The sequence below is a fragment of the Coptis chinensis genome, chromosome 9, assembly GCF_015680905.1.
Source record: "Coptis chinensis isolate HL-2020 chromosome 9, ASM1568090v1, whole genome shotgun sequence".
NCBI classification, from domain to species: Eukaryota; Viridiplantae; Streptophyta; class Magnoliopsida; order Ranunculales; family Ranunculaceae; genus Coptis; species Coptis chinensis.
In genome coordinates, this window is record NC_141464.1 from 24,373,988 (window position 1) to 24,392,567 (window position 18,580).

The window sequence follows — 18,580 nt, forward strand, 5'->3', positions numbered from 1 at the left end:
AGCATTGCTGATTTCTATAAAGTATTGATAACAATGCATACCAGTTCTCACCAAACAAAACATTGATTGCTAGTTAATGTAGATGGTAGATTTGAGTAGCATATTTGTTGTCTAAGCAGTCACATACACTATGTATTGGGGTATGCCGTGTTATATTGCCTGAACCTGAATGTCTGCGTAACCGTTTAAATTGTTTGATCTCAGACTAACTTCATGTCCTTAATGTCACAATCAGGTCAAGGTTTGGTGCACAAAGCAAAAAGCTAGTGTGCTAAATATCGACATGGAAGCAAACATCTGTTCTGTCAACTGTCAAGTACAATCCTGGTTCTAGCAATTATGTCGCGGTAGGCTCCTCTCTGCATCAGTTTAAGGCAGCTCAGAATCAGGAAAGCGGAAAAATAAACTTTTTATTTATTTTTTATTTTTTCAAAATTTGACTCCACTTTAATTATCCAAAATAGTAAGTTTTTCATAGAAAATTTGCCTTGGATTCCTTTAAGGAGAGTCTGTGGTGGAATTGTATTCTACCTGTATCGCTTATTCAAACAAGCTCTGGACTGAGTGATTTGAAGAAAAAATTTCTACTCTTCTTTTATCTTTAATTATTAGTTTGCATTTCCATTGGCATGCAAACCCTCTTCTGTGCTTGAAACTATTTGATTTTGTGCCATTCTTTTGTAGCAAAAACTTGACTTATTTATTCATCTATTGTAATACACTTAGTAGCACCTTTTTAGCATTTACAGGTTGTTTCTGCGGATACTCACATTCACTATTATGTCTCCATGTTTTCAGTGGACACAGAAAAACTGTTTCACACGTAAAATTTTTGTCCAACAACAAACTTGTATCAGCATCGACAAGCAGCACATTGCGGCTGATGTAAAGGAAAATTTGCCAGTAAGTTATACTAGATAACTGCTGAGTAGTGGGGGCGTGAGCGGAGGGTGGAGAAGAGAGAGGGAGAGATGGGTTTGTAGTGGGGAAAGAGAGAGAGTTAGGGTTTGATTGAGAGGGAGAGGGAAGGAAGGAGGGAAAGGAATAGGTGAGGACAGACAGAAACCAACCAACTTAGTTTTTGTCCACATAACACCTCCTCCCTTTCCTGTCCAGATTGTTCGCTCCGCTCACTTGATTACTCGTATAATTAGTTGTTTTTTTTTTTCTAGTATATCAAAGTAAAATAGGCTTGGTTTTGTCACTTTCTTTAGCTCTTGTTTGGCATAAACTAGCCCGACCTTTGCGACATTAACCTTTTCCATTTCTTTCCATAGGATACCTGATTATTATGTAACTTTGTTGCTTATAAAAAATTCAGGAATGATATGAACTGTATGAACTTCTTCCGTACAAATAGGTTTATGATCTAAGGCTGCAGTCCCTGAATTTCATAGTGATTTACTAGTTTAGTTGAGGGCTTAAGGCGTTTGGTACAAATAGGTTTATGCTCTAAGGCTGTAGCCCCTGAATTTCGTAGTGATTTACTAGTCTAGTTGAGGGCTTTAAGGCTTTTGGGAAAGTTATAATCAAAGACCATTAATACTGAGTAGTTGAGAATGCTCACAGTGACCCACGTCAGTCTTTTTTTTTTCTCTGAAACTGACACATCATATTTTACAATAATTCGGCTAAAAAAAAGTAAATCTACGCCCTTTTTGCAGATTTCAATTCTTCGTAACCAAACAAACATAAAAAAACAAAACTCTTCCCTAAAACAAAAAAAAAAAAAAAAAAAAAAAAAGGTCTCCGCACATATATATCTTAGGTTTATACATGTTCTACATACAGAACAATATCTCTCCACAAAAGCTATAAGCAAACTTAGAATGATATTTCGTGGTCTGTTTTTGGAACAAGAGAAATCCATAGCCAAACAATCGATAAGAAGCACGGTAGGATTACAATAACTGGCCAACGCATTCTTCTGTCTATATTTTCTTCTTCTTTGATTAGGTGCCAATTATAATCTTCCCGCTCTCCATGCATATAAAGATAGAATCTTTGAAGGTTTGGAGATAAGCGGGTAGTTTTTAGTTTTTTTCATTTGGTTTTTCAGTTTTCAAAAGAAGAAGAATAGTATTGTTATTATTATAGGTGTGTAAGGATGGTGGTTGAGAAAGAGAAAGGTGGTGGTGGTGGGAATAATAATGTTGGGTTTAGAAGTTTGATAAGGAGGAAACAAGTGGATTATGTACATGTGAAATCAGAGGGTCATCAACAATTGGCTAGAGAATTATCTGTTCTTCAGCTCCTTGCCATTGGTACCTTTTTTTTTTTTGTTAAATGATTTTCCTTGATATTGGGGTTTGTGGTTATTGTTTTTCCTGTTATTTTGATGTCCCTTGATATCCTTGAATTGTGTATGTGGTAATATGTTGATGGTATATGCGTAAATGGATGAACAATAATGGGTTTGTAGGTTAGAACTGTTGGTGTAATTATTATGATGATACTATTATTAGCAAAATAAAACATACTGTAATAATCCGCAATATGAAGAATGATGATGGGACTAATATACGTGTTTGCAGAGGTATCAAACTTAAATACATGGTAGGCTTGAAACTTGCAATTACATACAATTATTGTTATTATTGTCTTAACTTGTGTTCTTTTCTTAGTCAATTTATGTAGTACCGGCTATATAACCACCAGAGTAACGTGTTTTGTGAACTGAAATGCTGTGTTTTGGGGTTTGTTTGATTAGGTGTTGGATCAACCATTGAATAAAAGGGATAGAGATCAAACAAAATGCCAAGAAGGAAGAAGAGAAACCAAAGCCAAAGCAAGCCGATGTGAAACCCGACAAACCAAAGCAAGCCGATGCAAAACCTGACAAGCCACATGAAGTAAAGGCTGCCAAGAAGCCGAAGAAAGCAGAAGAAGCCAAATCAGATCCACCAAAACTAGCATTTTAACTTGCGTTTTTTTGCCTTCTTCGGTGTGTGTAGAGATAATGATATTGGTGGATGACGTTGGGGGAGCGTGGGCACGCATTGATCATTCACCATGGAATGGTTGCACATTGGTTGATTTCATCATGCCGTTTTTTCTCTTTATTGTGGGTGTTGCAATTGCTCTTGCACTTAAGGTACGTGCTAAATATAGTGATGATATGTTCAAACCTCAAAATATACGAATAAGCTGATAGGAAGTCATAAACACACTTCACCTCAGCTTCAAATCTGATAAATAAAGTGTCAAACTTTAAAATGAAAGGGATGAGTTCGAATTTCATAAAGGATGTTTGGGATTTTTTTTGTGACATGGCCTGGCTAGCATATTTCATAGTAGTGTATCCATGTGTCTACATTACTGTGTAAGATTAATTTCTGAAACCGAATGAAGATGATCTCATATTTAGCTGTTCTACTGTTAATTTGTAGAGAATCCAAAAGGTGGGAGATACGGTTAAGAAAATTATCAATAGAACAATAAATCTTCTCTTATGGGGAATTATTTTACAAGATAATCTATGGAAGAAATTTAGAAATAAAAGTTATGCACGAAATATTTCTTATTGTTAACTTTTCTAGCTTTTTTCTAACACAACTTTCTATATGATTGAAGGTGGCTACTCTCATGCTCCTGACGACCTCTCTTATGGAATTGACATGAAGCAAATCTATTGGTGTGGCATTCTTCAGGTTTGCTAACCCTTTTTTTTTGTTCATATTTTAGAAAAACAAAACTGTGAAAGCCCAGGAAACTAAGGGTAAATTTCAACTTGGGTTGTACTAGACCCATAACATGCAACGACACAACTTTGGGTTGAGTTAGCAATCCTACTCCATCCTACGATTCTAAATGCATGATTTGATCCAGAGACTGGTAACTAGGCGTAGGCCTTTCTACGCCAATTGATCATAGCAAGAGCTATCTAATTCCTTAGCCGATTGCCCAATTCAAATAATTTCTCAAGAATTCGTTATTTTACTTGCAGAGAATTGCTTTGGTATACTTTATTGTCGCTCTAATAGAGACTTTCACTACAAAGGTCAGACCTACAGTACTTAAATCAGGACATTTCTCCATTTTCAGTGCATATCGTTGGCAATGGTGACTGGTGAGCAATATAAGACGCAAAAAGATAAAATATAAGAAGTCTTCATCGTAAGAATGCAAACCTTTAATGGCTTATTATCAATGTTCCAGGCTTGAAGGGTTTATCGCCTTTCTCATTTACATGATCACAACATTCTTATTGTATGTTCCTGATTGGAGTTACGAGTTTGATGAGGATCATCAAATCAAGAAGTATATCGTACGTGTATATTCATGTCTTATTTCGTCAGGGTCAACAACATTTACAAAGATAGTCAACAAATGGAATACAACTCTCATAGGTAACATTGTTACCTTTGGTTTTCATTTAATTTTCAGTTTTCTTTTTTTGTATTTTTTTTTTTTTTTATTTGTAGATGTAGAATTTGTGATACCACAGAGACTCAAGTACTTTTGATTGCCTTTGGCAGGTCTTATGACATACTTCCGCAAGGCAACTGTACATACGCAAGAACTATTAGATTTGCTGGTCAAATGTGAAAATAAAATCCAAACACGTATTAAAATTGGGTTGAATTCAAAGATGCCTAGCAGGTAGGAAATATGGTTACCTTCTTACCAATTGAATTTCTTGAATTTTTAGGAAGGTCCTAATTAATAATCTGTTATGTAGGTTCCCTCCTGTCATCTTCTATACACCAAAGGAAATTGGAGGACTGGGTATGATGTCAATGGGTCACATATTGATTCCACAAAGTGACCTCAGATACAGCCAACAGACAAATGTTGGAGTAACCCATTTCCGAAGTGGTATGAGTCATGAAGAGGACCAGCTCATCCCGAATCTCTATTGTTACATACAGGTATTTCCTGGAGCCCCTGATTCACAATTTTATGTGTATCTAAAGTTGAAACCTGTATATTAATATTCATATATACTAATATTCTGTCATATGTCGACAGCCATGGGAAAGTGAATTTGTAGATTCTCAGCGTGTCTGGGCTGAGTATGCGTTAAAGAGGCAGGAGGCACAATCCCAAAATAGGCGCTTAACTCTCGAGGATCTTGAGGTAATATTATTTTCACATGAACTCACATCTGTATAAAATGCTAAAAATTGGACATAGTTGCCATCGCTGGTTGCGAAGGTGTTGAACTCAGGCTTAGGCAGACACAAGTCCTTTGTAGTCTTGATAGTGTGCATATGGCTTGAATGTGTGCTTCCATCATAACTTTGTTGGTTAGCATGGAGCATTTTACAGATGTGAGCACTGCACTTCTAAACAATCAGGAGATATAATAAAGTTGTTGATACTTGAAGCAAGTTCACATAAATATTCACTAACAATATTAAAATAACTAAACTAATTCTAAAAACTATTCCCATTCCCTCTTCATAATTTCCTTGAGATATTCAATCTCTTCTTTTGAGAATATATCTTTTGAAATATGATTTACAATGGGAAACCTGTTGATTTGACTCCTGAACAAGAGGAGGTGGGGAAAAATATAATATATGTTGTCTGTTTATTGAGAAAAAAGCTTTTCTTTTTAAATACTCAGTACACCTGTTGATTTGACTCTTGAACAAGAGGAGGTGGAGAAAAATATAATATATGTTGTATGTTTATTGAGAAAAAAACTTTTCTGTTTAAATACTCAGTACATGGTCTTTTTCCAGCCTAAATTGTCGTATTAATGCATTCAAATTGTTTTATCTCTCAGTTTCTAGTACTGAGTTGTTCACCATTGCTAAGTGCAGGTTGCAACAATGTTTGCAGTGATGAAAGATACTGATTATGCTACGAAGCCAAAAATTTTAGAGAATTTCATGATTGATTGGAGAACAGTACTAGGGAAGAATCATATTATAAAGAAATTTGAACTTTGTGATTTCACCCCAATCTATGAATGGCGTCAAAATGAGGAGAAGAAAAAACAAATGAGTACAGAAGTATGTTAGTGTGATTACTGTTACATAAAGAAACAGTTGTATATGGATCTTAGCTTATTGTTCAATGTTGTTTTGAATTGACTAACATTCATGACTTTTGCAGGAGAAAAAGCTCATGAAAGAAGAAAAGATGAAGCAAGAAGAGAAGTATGTGTGGACTATTGTTGAAGGTGTCAAAGAGAAGGTTACCTTTGACTTTGACGTATATAAGCTCTTAGATATTTATTTAAATGTAACATGAATCTTTTGTTGGTAATTGCACTTAATTCTTTCTAATAAAATAGGTCTCAGATTGAGTCATGTATAAACTCTGATTAGAAAGAATTAAGATGATGGTGTATATCGAAGTCGTGGTTTGGAGAAATTGGGAACGTAGAATGATAAAAAGCATACACAATTCTCCAGAGTTGGTGCTGTTTAGGGGCTGTGCTTTGTTGCATAGTACATAGTCCCCATTATGGATGGTCATGAGCTGTTGGTTATGGTTTTCGTTTGTAATAGCATATATATACCTAGAGTACTTGCATTTTACCAAAAAAAAAAAGGGGGGGGGGTGTTTTAGTTTTTCCGCTGAAAATGTTTTTTTATATGCATATGTAATTTTAGGTACATGCTAATTTATTCAAGGTTTACATTTTTTTTAATGGATGTGACATTCTCAATCTCAGGTTGGAAACTTTAGAGTTGAACCACCAGGACTGTTCCGTGGCTGTGGAGAGCATCCCAAGGTTATATACTTTGTTGTTTATAAAATGATTGATTTTTAGAAAAGCATGCGATTAAAAGCTTAGAATGGCTGTTAATAGAGTTTATTTTTATCATAGAGGTTATTATATGTAGTCTTATTGGTTTTTATGCTTTCAGATAGGAAAACTGAAAAAGCGCATTCGTCCAAGAGATATTACCATCAATATAGGAAAAGGTGCTCCAGTTAAGAGTGCTCAATACCGTGAAAGGTTCCCGAATCCAATTGCATTAAGATTGCACTTATTTTGTGTTTTGAGGTGTGAATGAGGATTTATTCTGTTATCCTTCCAAGGGTTAATTTATTTGGGGTGGCTTGCAGGTGGAAAGAAGTAAAGCATGACAATACTGTTACATGGTTAGCATTTTGGAATGACCCTATCAATCCAAAAAAATTCAAGTATGTATTCTTGGCAGCTAGCAGTTCATTAAAAGGCCAAAGTGACAAGGAAAAATATGAGAAGGCTAGAGGTCAGAAAAGTAAATTCTTAACTCATTTCCATGTATTGTTTTTTATGTTTGTTCTTGAGTACTGTTTGTGTGCATATGTGATAATAATTGTACATTAATCGGTATCTGTGCAGGAATACATTGAAAATATAAGAGTAAATTACGCCAAGGATTTCACAAACAAAGATGTTGTGAAGCGGCAAGTAGCAGCTACTACTTATCTTATTGATAAGTTAGCTCTCAGGGCAGGAAATGAAAAGGTAACTTGTGAATGAATGTGCTTTGGCTTCTTCTGTGATCCATTTTGTTTTATTATGTTCCCACGCGGTGGGGATAGTTTATTATTGCTGCGACTATGGATGTTGTTACTGTTAGGACCACTTATTGGTAAGGATTGCTTCACAAACACTTCCTCCCTTTGGGGGCGGTTTGCATACAAAATCCAGAGAATTAGGCAGAGCATGACACCTGCAGAAATGAGTCCCAGACCAACAACCACCATCCGGGGTAATGTTCCAAGGGTGGGCAAGAATCGGCGATGGTTCTGAATGTTTCCCTCACAAAATTACAATCTTGAAGACCAAGCAAGGGCGGGGCATAGTGATCGAGGGCATAACTCATGTTCACAGCTGCTACTAACTGTGTATAGAAGTCTGGGGTTATCCTCCCAGCTGTGGTGCAAAAACCTGATGACGATGTTACACGTGTAGTTTTGCCACACCTGAATTTTTTTTTATAGAAGCCAGAGAAATGGAATTAATCAAAACTGATACCCTTTTTATAGTTTCTTCTCTTGGATTAATGTTAATTATTCATCAATACTAAAGCAGCTTGAGAAAAATAAGTTTGGCAGCTAAAAGTTCATGTAGACATATCGACGATGCATTTGAAAATGACACCTCTTGAGGTCCACATTGTTGATCATTAAGCTCAGAGTCAAATGGGGAACAAAGAGGTGGTATCAACGACCCAGACTGATTATAGTAGTTAATGGCCCGAGGAGACGGATCTGTGTTGGCATAGGAGTATATTGCCGTGTTGACAACATTCACGCGATATTGTTGATGACTTCTTTACTCGACTAGGGTCCCGCTGGTCGCCCCGGATCGACGCATGGGGAGAATATTGCTCGAGCTGTCTCTCGCTTGAGAATTATCAACCCATTCTTCCATGGCCATACAAGTGTCCATGATTGCACCGAAAAACAACACCACCAACAAAAATCATCGATCTCTTCAGCCAGCTTATCCTATGCATACAACGCCAAAGTGGAGGCAACGCTTTAAATGACCGGTTGTTAGTGCTTAGTGTGTTTGTTTAGGGGTCACAACTCAAGACAATGATAATACTTTTTATATTATCTTTATACCGTCGTATAAAGAGAACATTTTTCCAGATAATTGAGCATATTGAGCATTAGTACTTCCAGATAATTGAATATATGAATGTGCTTTGGCTTCTCCTGTGATCCATTTTGTTTTGTTATACTTAATTTCTTCTGAGCATTTTCTTATTTTTGAATAATTGATTATTTTCTGATTGGTTTCTTTATAAAGTTACTGCTTAACTTATTGAAACTCTGGATATCAAGTTCGGAAACTAAGGGGATGAAACTTTAAGACACGTCAACCCCCTTTTTTCTCTTAGTAGGACACCTCAGCTTTTTCAAGAATTCGGCAATAAAAAAATGAAATGCTCTATTATCTTTATTTCTCTTTTCTCCCTCTGCCCCTCCTCCAAAGTATTAACTCAAGAAACCCTTGATTTCAAATTATAAGAACAACAAATCGAAACACCCAGTTTTTGCTTTTTCTTTGGTTTTTCAATTGTTCGCCATCCACCTAGAAAACCCCAAACTCTCTTAAAGAAAAAGAAAAAGAAATCATCTATCCTAAATGTTCTGTTACTCCAAGTCAAATTGATCGCTTTTTTTTTTGAAGAGACCCCGACAGGTAATTCCCCTAGCTTTTGTTTTCCTCAATTTCTTAATTCAATTATATTTATTTCCTCATATGTGACTCCTATGGATTTCTTCTACAAGAGAAATCATGGTCCAATCCCAGTAGTTGATGATATTGAGAGGTCACATCACACCCCTTAATTTCGTTTCTGTATTTTCAGAACTAACGAGGTTTATTTCTAATTATGTAAACTAACTTAACGTATCACTAGCGATGGTGTAGTTGCTAATGATAGGTAAGAAATGTGGGATCACTTTTTTTTACTCCTTGATTTGTACACTTCTTCCTTGAGTGTTCTATTTTGTTTCCGTTCATTTCAACAAAGGATTGTTTTTTGGCGTTGCTCAAAGTTTCAATTAATCACTTTTGAACAAACCTCTTGCAAACTCTGAAATAATATTATTTTTTACAACTATGACGCTTGAGCCTTTTGTTGCACTTAGAATTGTGTCAATTTCCTTAGACTCGCCTTTTTTACAGAGAAACATGATATCGCACAATTTATGGAATTATTTAGTTTGTTATGCCCTTTCCAGATGCAAATATGGTGCATGACTTGCTTTTTAAGAATTTTGTTTATCATTGTATTTTTTGTTTGTTTTGGTAAAAAATAATTTTACACGTTTTGATGCTAGCACTTTTTTTCGCTATTGAAACAACAATATAAAGTTAGTTCATGGGCAAGGTTGCAGGATCAAATTCACGACTGCAAGGATCCTTTTGTTTGTTTATTTTGTTCAATACCATCTATCTGCAATATCTTTTTTCCTGCTTTAGGGTCTAAAGTCGATTGGTTTGATTTGTTGTTAGTGACTGCTTCTACAATGGTCCATGTTTGGTGTATGATAGGAAGATAGCTATAATAGCCAAGATATAGTGTTTTGTATTCCATTATTTATAGCACATTAGCAATGGCCTGATGCTTTGCTTGCAATGTTGATGGCTTCTCAGTGAGACCTCAAGCAATGGCTTGAGCTTTGCTATTATAGGTTAAATTTTAGTATTTACTCATTGATGTTTTGGATATAAAATTTCTATTTATCTCAATATTCGCTTATTGACTCATAGTTAGATATGACATAGGTTATGTGCAACTCAACAACAAGATGATCAATGTGCACAATGAATATAATTTGGTTATCGCTTAAACGTATGGTATGTTTTGAGTGCTCTATTCCTTGATTGTTGCGTTATATTTTGATAGTTTATATAGGTGAGGATGATAAGAAATGTTATTTAGGACAATAATAACCCAAAAATAGAATCAAAATCTTTCAAAAAAAATTAGAATAACATAAACCCTTCAAACAAAGTATACATATATTATAAGCAATGAATCATTAGCTATCAATATACATATATTATTTATTCAAGTGGACTTTAGGCTTTTGATTCATTAGCTATCTATGTAGCAAGTCCGGCCATAGGCCAAGCCAAATGGCTAGTTCTATTAAGGGTCCTGTATTTTAAATCCACCCTAAGTAACATTGGGTCCTATTACTGCCGGACCCCAATTTGTGTTGGGCGGACTCCCACAAAAAAAACAATTATTACAAGTGTGCCATTGGTTTCAAAAAATCTAAAAAAAACAATTATTACAAGTATGCCATTGGTCCCCAAAAAAATTGAATTCGAAACCCCAAACTTAAACGACACCGCTTGGGACTTAGTCCAAACGACCCGGCCAGGTCGTTTGAACTAAGTCCCAAACGACTTGGCCACACCATTTGGGACTTAGTCCAAATGACCCAGCCACACCGGTCAAGAGCCCAAAAAACAGAACTTTGAATTTTTTTTCAAAGTTAAAATCCCAAACGACATGGCCACATCGTTTTGGACTGAGTATAAACGGTGTGGCCATATCGTTGGGGATTTTTCTAAGTCCAAACGGTGTGACCATTTTTTTATAAGTCCAAATCCCAAACGACATGGCCACACCGTCTGGACTCAGTCCAAAACGGTGTGGCCATGTCGTTTGGGATTTGAACTTTGAAAAAAAATTCAAAGTTCTGTTTTTTGGGCTCTTGACCGGTGTGGCCGGGTCGTTCGGACTAAGTCCCAAACGGTGTAGCCAAGTTGTTTGGGACTTAGTCCAAACGACCTGGCTAGGTTGTTTGGTTTAAGTCCCAAACGGTGTGGCCAAGTCGTTTGGGACTTAGTCCAAACGACCTAGCCGGGTCGTTTAAGTTTGGGGTTTCGAATTCAATTTTTTGGGAATCAATGGCATACTTGTAATAATTGTTTTTTTTTGGATTTTTTGAAACCAATGGCACACTTGTAATAATTGTTTTTTTTTGGAGTCCGCCCAACACAAATTGGGGTCCGGCAGTAACAAATACCTTAACATTTGATAATGTAACTTTCATGTCTGATAAATATAAAAATGAATAGTCTACCTACGAAATGAACGTCGAACTCAAAATGTAAGTAAACTAAAACTATCTTATGTGTCTATATTTATCAAGGTTTCTACTCTCAAATCTATCGAAATAAAGTGGAGTAACAAATTCGTTCCACTCCTAGTTCTCTAGCATGGAATGTTTCCTAGTCTAATTAATCGGTCTTAAGTCTAATGAGAGCTTTACGAGGGGGAATTATACTACGATGCAACTACACACAAGATACAAACTATAATTGATTCAACTACGGAAATACTACGTTGATTCTATAATAAGGAATTAGGGGGGATTGATTCCACCTTAACTCAACTTAACTCACTAACGACGAATCGTCGTAATCCAAATTGAACTGCTACGCAGAACAATTGGTTCTTCCTAATCCCTAATTACACATGACATTTCTACCAATTCATAACTAGCATGTGAACAATTAAACCCATTCTCATGGCGAATTAATCGTTTCTAGAGTGTAATAGAAATTACGACGACTCTACGATAATCGGAATCAAGCTTTCATCAAGGCTTCTCATCCCCCTCTAATGGAGGTTTAGCCGAGAATCATTCCGTAATCATTTCCATATGAATCTAAACTAAACATAATATCAAGATTCGAAATTTACTAATCTAAATTAAACAATAATTAAAATCTAATTAACAACTAAGAAATGGTAACCAACAATAATTAAAACTAGATCTAATAGATTGAAATAACAAAAATCAAAATGACAAGAATAATAACTATTTTATTTATCTAATGAATGATATTCAATGATTCAAGAAATTAATCTAAAACAAGAAATGAAATTCTAAAACTAAGTTCTAAAACTCATTAATGGAGGCTAACTAATCTAATTCTAATCTAGGTCTAACTATCTACTATTAACAAAGAGTGAAGCTTTGGTTTTTATACATTCAGATCCAAAAATCGTGCATGGGCTTGGAGCTATGTTTTGGGCCAGAGAATCAGGCCCAAAACCCAATTCTTTCAGTCCAAAAAGGCCTCTTCAGCTGCAGTTGGCTTCAATAGACTTTTTGTCCACTTCTGCTCCTCCGATTGGGTCAAGGCTTGGACCATTGGAAAGCTCTTTCCGAGCCGGTCGTTTTGACATAAGGTAGGCCCCATTCCGAGGTCTGAGTCCAAAGATACGGCCTTTGGAAGTTCTCTGGCGACTTGTGTCAAGCTTCCGCCCAAGCGTCGACTTTTCAACTTTTGGACGGGCTTTAGAAAGGCTTTATCTTCTTGAATCTTAGCCTTTAATCACGGAACTCCTTAGTAACCGACCTTTGCTCCTTTATCTCGCTAAAGTGGCACATTTCTGCACATAATGGACTTTGAAGCCCGAAATGCATAAAAACACGTGTCGGTGTTAACTCTTAATTATTACTCACATAATTGGTCTAATAGTATGATCATTCTGTGGGTTAAAACTACATTTTGGGCTCTTATCAAACCACCCCAAAACAGCATTTTGATTGTCCTCAAGCAAAGATGAGAAATTAGAATAAGTGACCAAAAATGGAGTTCTAACTACTCTCCGTTTCAATGAGTGCGATTGCATTGACCATATGCAACAAGGCCTTAAACCACTAGGAATTCCCTAGTGGACGAAGTTATAGCCTCGTGAGAGTTTTCCAAAGGAAGGTACTCACAAACTTCATCTATACTACAACGACTAAGAAAGAAAACTATTGTTTCCTTATTCATGTCTCAATTATCTATACATCTCACTAGCAATGAATACGTATAATAATCATGTCGAAACTTAAGATAATATATGCATAATAATCAATCATCTACAAATAAACATATATACAATGAGTAATGCTATGAAATGCAGTAATGTGTCCGTTCTCAAACTTTGGAATAAGCGTCCTTAAGTAGGTTCTCACATAAAAGTCAAGACAAAAATCACTCGATTTTTCCACTCAAGTTTTGCTACTCCAAAATGCGGTTGGCATACTTTACCTTACAATCTCAATGACACACAAGGAAGCGAAGTTGATCAAACACATCTCCACTTACTATCCCACTAACCTATTCCTAATTAAGTTAGAGGTCTTTATTAGGTGTCATGGGGATTAGGAGATGGTTTAAGAAGGAAGGAAATGGATATTCAAAAGGACAAGTCCGAGATAATAGAGTCTTCATATTATGTAATTAGAGAAAACCTTGTTATTTACTTTTGCTTCTACACTTTGTTTCCATCCTTAGCCATATTTTTTTTTTTTTCTTTGGCTTTTTTTGACTCCTTTTATTCTATTTTTTTTTTTGGAGTTTTATTTTATTTCTTTTTTATTTTTCTTTTCTTTGGATGGAAACTTCTTTTATTTATTTTTTGAAGCAATTAACTAACTTTTGTTTACACAGGTTTTTCTCTTCTTCTTTCTTCCTTATTCTATTCTCGGACTTATCTAAAATTGGGTAGGTTGATTTTTTTTTTTTGTTCTTGTTTTTGTAATAGGGTAAAGGATTTGTGGTTTATGAAAGGGCTAATGAAAGGCTCGATTAGGCTTAACTAGCGGAAAATATACTTAGGTCGGAATTTCTAGCTATATCGATCCAAAAGGGCCTAAATTCTCTTTAGGACATGGTATAGTGGTCAAGCAAGTGGACGGTGATTTCTCTATTTGGAATATACTTCTCCCTTGTGTCATTTCTCAAATGTTTCACTCATATAAGGCTTTTTAGGCTATATTCTCACAGATTTGTAGAATAAGTACTCTAGCCTAGATTTTAAAAACTTATTGCCAAACAATCATAGATACTCATGTAATATATTTATAGATAGATGCAAAGATTATTACCTACATATTAACCTAAGTTTCTAAAACTATTCTAATGCAAAAGCTACGTTGAGACTTCTAGATTATTAAGAGCATAGAGAAAGAAACAATACCAATATTCCTAAGTGTATAGCATAAACTTTTTATTTTTATTTTTATTTTTATTTTTATTATTTTTTTAAGACAAATAATACGTAATATACAACCTAATATGTGCTTAACATTTACATCGTGTTTCTATACCACCCCCAAACAATTTGGGAGAAGGGGGTTCATGAAACAATTCAATAGCACAATTAAATTATGTAACTAACTAATTTTTATAATTTTTAACATTTTATAAATAAAAGTGCGTAATTTACATCCTAAAAGTGTCTAATTTTTGCAAATGTTTCTATCCCACCCCCAAACAATCGAACGCTTTGTCCTCAAAGTGTAAAGAGATAAGGAAAAAATTTACCATAGAAACGTGGCAAAAATTGGCGCACTCTGTAATGAAATATTGTAAAGATGATAATGATAATATGAAGCACAATTAAACCGGTATCGCATTTCTAACTAACACAAACTCTACTGGAGTAAACATTACAGGCTTAAGGTGGCAACATGATTTGAAATGAATACCAAAATACGCCACCCCCAAACAAAATTGGAAAACTCTTTTTAAGTTTGAAAATTTTGTTTTGCCTATACTCCAGAACGTTGGTATTGTACGAAAACTTGGGTCTTTTAAAGTCAGATTCCCTAGACTTATCTAAACATATGTATAAATATGCAGTTTATCATATATCAACAACCGAAATAGTTGTGGATCGTTCCATAAATAAATATCGCAGAAAACATATCCAAACACAATCAAGCACCAAGATTTCCTACGACGCAGCCTAGTGGAATGAAAGCGAAGTCGGATAGACCTATAACATAACCGAGCATGCACCTTATGTTTCATCTTTGAACGAAAGGGTGTCCTAGTGAATAAGTGTGGAAAAGTGAATGGTTGTGGAAAATATGGTGGATTGGGATAAGTTTTAGAGGGAAAGCATGGAAAAAATGAGGATGTGGGTTTAGCACAAAACTCATTCATGGTGTAGTTAGGGACTGTCTCAAGTCTGAAAATGAAGGTGTCAAGTGGTTTATCCTTGGGAAGTATTTGTTTATTAGGTGGATTTAAAAAATCATGAAGCACGGAGAAACTAAAGGATCGAAAGTGCAAACTCGAGGTTCCTTTGAAAAGGTGGAGGGTGGGGAATATTGGTGATGGAAGGTGAATGATTCTCAGCTAGAGCTCTCAAGTCCATATCATCGAAATCTTGATATATGCAAGACATTCCTCAATAGGTGGGTCAAAAGGATCACCGGGATAAAGATTGAAAAATTCATCTTCCGGCCATAGCATCAAGGGATGAATGGTTGTTGGCAAAGGGGACTCGCTGAGCGGTAAAGAAGCGGTGCAAAAGAGTTGCAGAATTCTTTTTCGATTTCGCCTACTACCGTGGAGTCATTGTTAAAGTCGGAATTTCGAAGGAAAGGAATTTGTTAACTGCTTCTCCGAAACATGTTTTTGAAGTAATCTTGAGCTAAGCTCTCGATCATGCTAACCTCTCCATTTGTAGATGAATCGATATTGTGTCCTCGCTTTGAAAACATTTACCTCAACGTAAAGATGGCCGTAGGACAAGGACATCGAACCATCGCGCCCGGTTTATGAGCCGTTGGCAATAGCCAAGAAGGGACGCCCTAAAATGATAGGTACAGAGTCGTTAGTGACTTCGTGTCGAGGATAACGGTCGGCCGGGTAGTAAAAATTTTGACTTTAACCAAAGACGCTTTCAACCACACCCTTAGGATACTTAATAGACCGATCGTAATTGCAATGTCATTTTAGTAGGTTGCATCTCCTCTAGACCTATTTGTTTATACAAATAAAACGGAGTAAGTTAACACTAGCCCCCGTGTCTAGTAAAGACGGGCCGTCGTGTGAGAATCTCCTAAGGTGCATTGTACAAAGATGGGATGACCCGAGTCCTTGTACTTAACAATTCCATTATTTTCGGATAAAGTTGGGAACCGCTCAGCTTAGAAAGGCGTCTTTAGGTATGTTGGTCTTACGCCTAGCAATTGCACAACTCCTTAAGAAACTTAGCGTGGTTAGGTAGCTTTTGATAGCTTCGAGAAAAGGAAGGTTTATCCTTAGATTTTGAAAACGTTCCTAATCTCCTCAAAGTTAGTATCCCCGGTTAGCATGGCTAATTTCTGAGGAACGGTGGTTTCGCTCTATATTTAGCGTATGGCTCGACTTGATGTGTAACCTTGGCTTTCGCTTCTTAGGTTGTGGTTTAACCGGTACCTCTACAAAGGGTAGGTTCTTCAGGTTTCTATTTCGCATCTAGTTCGATATCCGTGTGGAGTATCTTGATGGGGTAACTATAGGCATAGTTACTTTGTTATCAACAACTCTTCCGTAACGGAGAGTGGTGATGGCATTTAGCTCACCTATGGTTGTAGTTTCGCACTAGTATTACCGTTTACCTCAAAGGTGTGGTTTGCCGTTCTAGGGTTGGGTATCGCCACCCGGAAACACTTTTGGTTGGGCTTTCTCTTGGGCTAACTGTTGGTTTAAATTATTAACGGATTGTAGAATGTGTTGGTTAGATTGAGCCATGGTTTGGAAAAGTTGTTGGCTCACTTGTATGAAGGTGTCAAGACGATCCGGTTGTGTGGGGTGCAAGAGTCACGGGTGGTGTGGACCGAACTATCTCGCGTTGATTATTTATGGGCGGATTATGATAGTTATTATTTACCTAACGATACCTCTATTAGCATTATAATTATTATAACTACATTGACCTTGTGCTTGACCTTGTCGAGGTTGGCTTTGGTTATTATAATTATTATAATTACCCCGATCCTATCCTTGTTGTGGTGGAGCTTGGTTATAACCGTAAGGTTGGCCTAACATATTGATTATTGTACCACTCGTAGTGTGACTTGTTGGTTATTTCTCCAACCAAAGTTGGGATTTTGTCTCCAAGGGCGTTAGGTTCACTATTAATGGAACAAGAATGTTCATAGGCTATAGGACGATTGGGAGCTCGGGATGCTCGGGACTCCAACAAACTACATGGATTTTAATTTACATTCATGACGGGATAGGCTTTTGTTGTACGTAAATGGCCTCTACCTTTTTGTGAGGGATTCAATTAGAGTTTTAAGCTCGGGATCTGATTTAACCTCAAACATACCGGTAGCCTTTAACCGCTGAAGAAGAACTAACGGAGCGGAGTAATCGCCACTACCCCCAATTATTATTACGCTTTAGTCCGATCTTCCAAAAATTTATATGCCTCCTCGAGGCTCCTTTACTTAGGAAACTACCCCCATTCATTATGTCTAGGACTTCTTTATGGTGGTGTAGAAGTCCTTTGAAAAGGCACGAACTAACGGTCTTTTGCTAGGTGATGGTGTGGACACTCTATAAGGAGATCGGTGAAACGATTCCAAGCATCCGAAAATGATTCATGAGGATTCTGGCCGAAAAGAAGTGAATCTTGGAAAGCATTTCATCCGCCTTTAGGGGTGGGTAAAAATGTTCCATAAACAAATGAACAAGTTTGGCCCACGAGTCCACATAATTAGGCTTTGGGCAACTAACCAAGAAGCCGCCTTATCGCCTAAGGTGAAAGGGAATACCCTCAATTTAATTTGTTCCGCACCAACCGTAGGGATGGTGGAATGTTGTAAGGACTTGTTCAATCCTACACACACATGTAGCGATAAGGTTTTTCATGGTCTAAACCATGAAAAACGGGTAACAAATTAAATATATTTGGGGGGATGCGAAATCCCCAATCGGTCCGCTAGAACGATGCAAGATTTAGGGCTATCGCCAAGGCTTTATAAAAGTCGAGAGAGGAGTCTCTCTTTCTTCATCCATAGTATCGTGGTGTGTGTGAAATAGTAGCTAGAGGTGTAGTGGATGGGAAACTAGATAGACTTGTTTGTTGACGCTGCCGTAAATTACGTTAGTTGTTTTTCTTCACCGGACCTTAATCTCGCAAGACTAAGTCGAACTTAACTAAACATGCAACACTCCAAACAATTCTGATATACTAGTAGAAACCTCTAACTGGAGATGCGAGGTGTGGAAGAAAGGAATACCTGATTGTGTCCTTGCTTCGCTTATGAATAGCGTCTTGTTTACGCGTGTTCAGTGTATATAACAAGTTAAAACACTGAAAAACTTGAAAAATCGAAATTCGAAACAACCTGTGGAAGTCCG

The 18,580-nt window shown here is 36.5% G+C and overlaps 1 protein-coding gene and 1 long non-coding RNA gene across 2 annotated transcripts in view; both read left to right on the forward strand.

The window, feature by feature from the left end:
- LOC147475287 (E3 ubiquitin-protein ligase COP1-like) overlaps positions 1-18,580 on the forward strand; it is a 91,298-nt gene that overhangs the window by 12,553 nt on the left and 60,165 nt on the right. The window lies entirely within an intron of this gene.
- LOC147475288 (uncharacterized) lies at positions 4,476-5,061 on the forward strand. Its single transcript, XR_015207287.1, has 3 exons — positions 4,476-4,602; positions 4,682-4,871; positions 4,972-5,061. It is a non-coding gene; the product is annotated as an uncharacterized LOC147475288 (long non-coding RNA).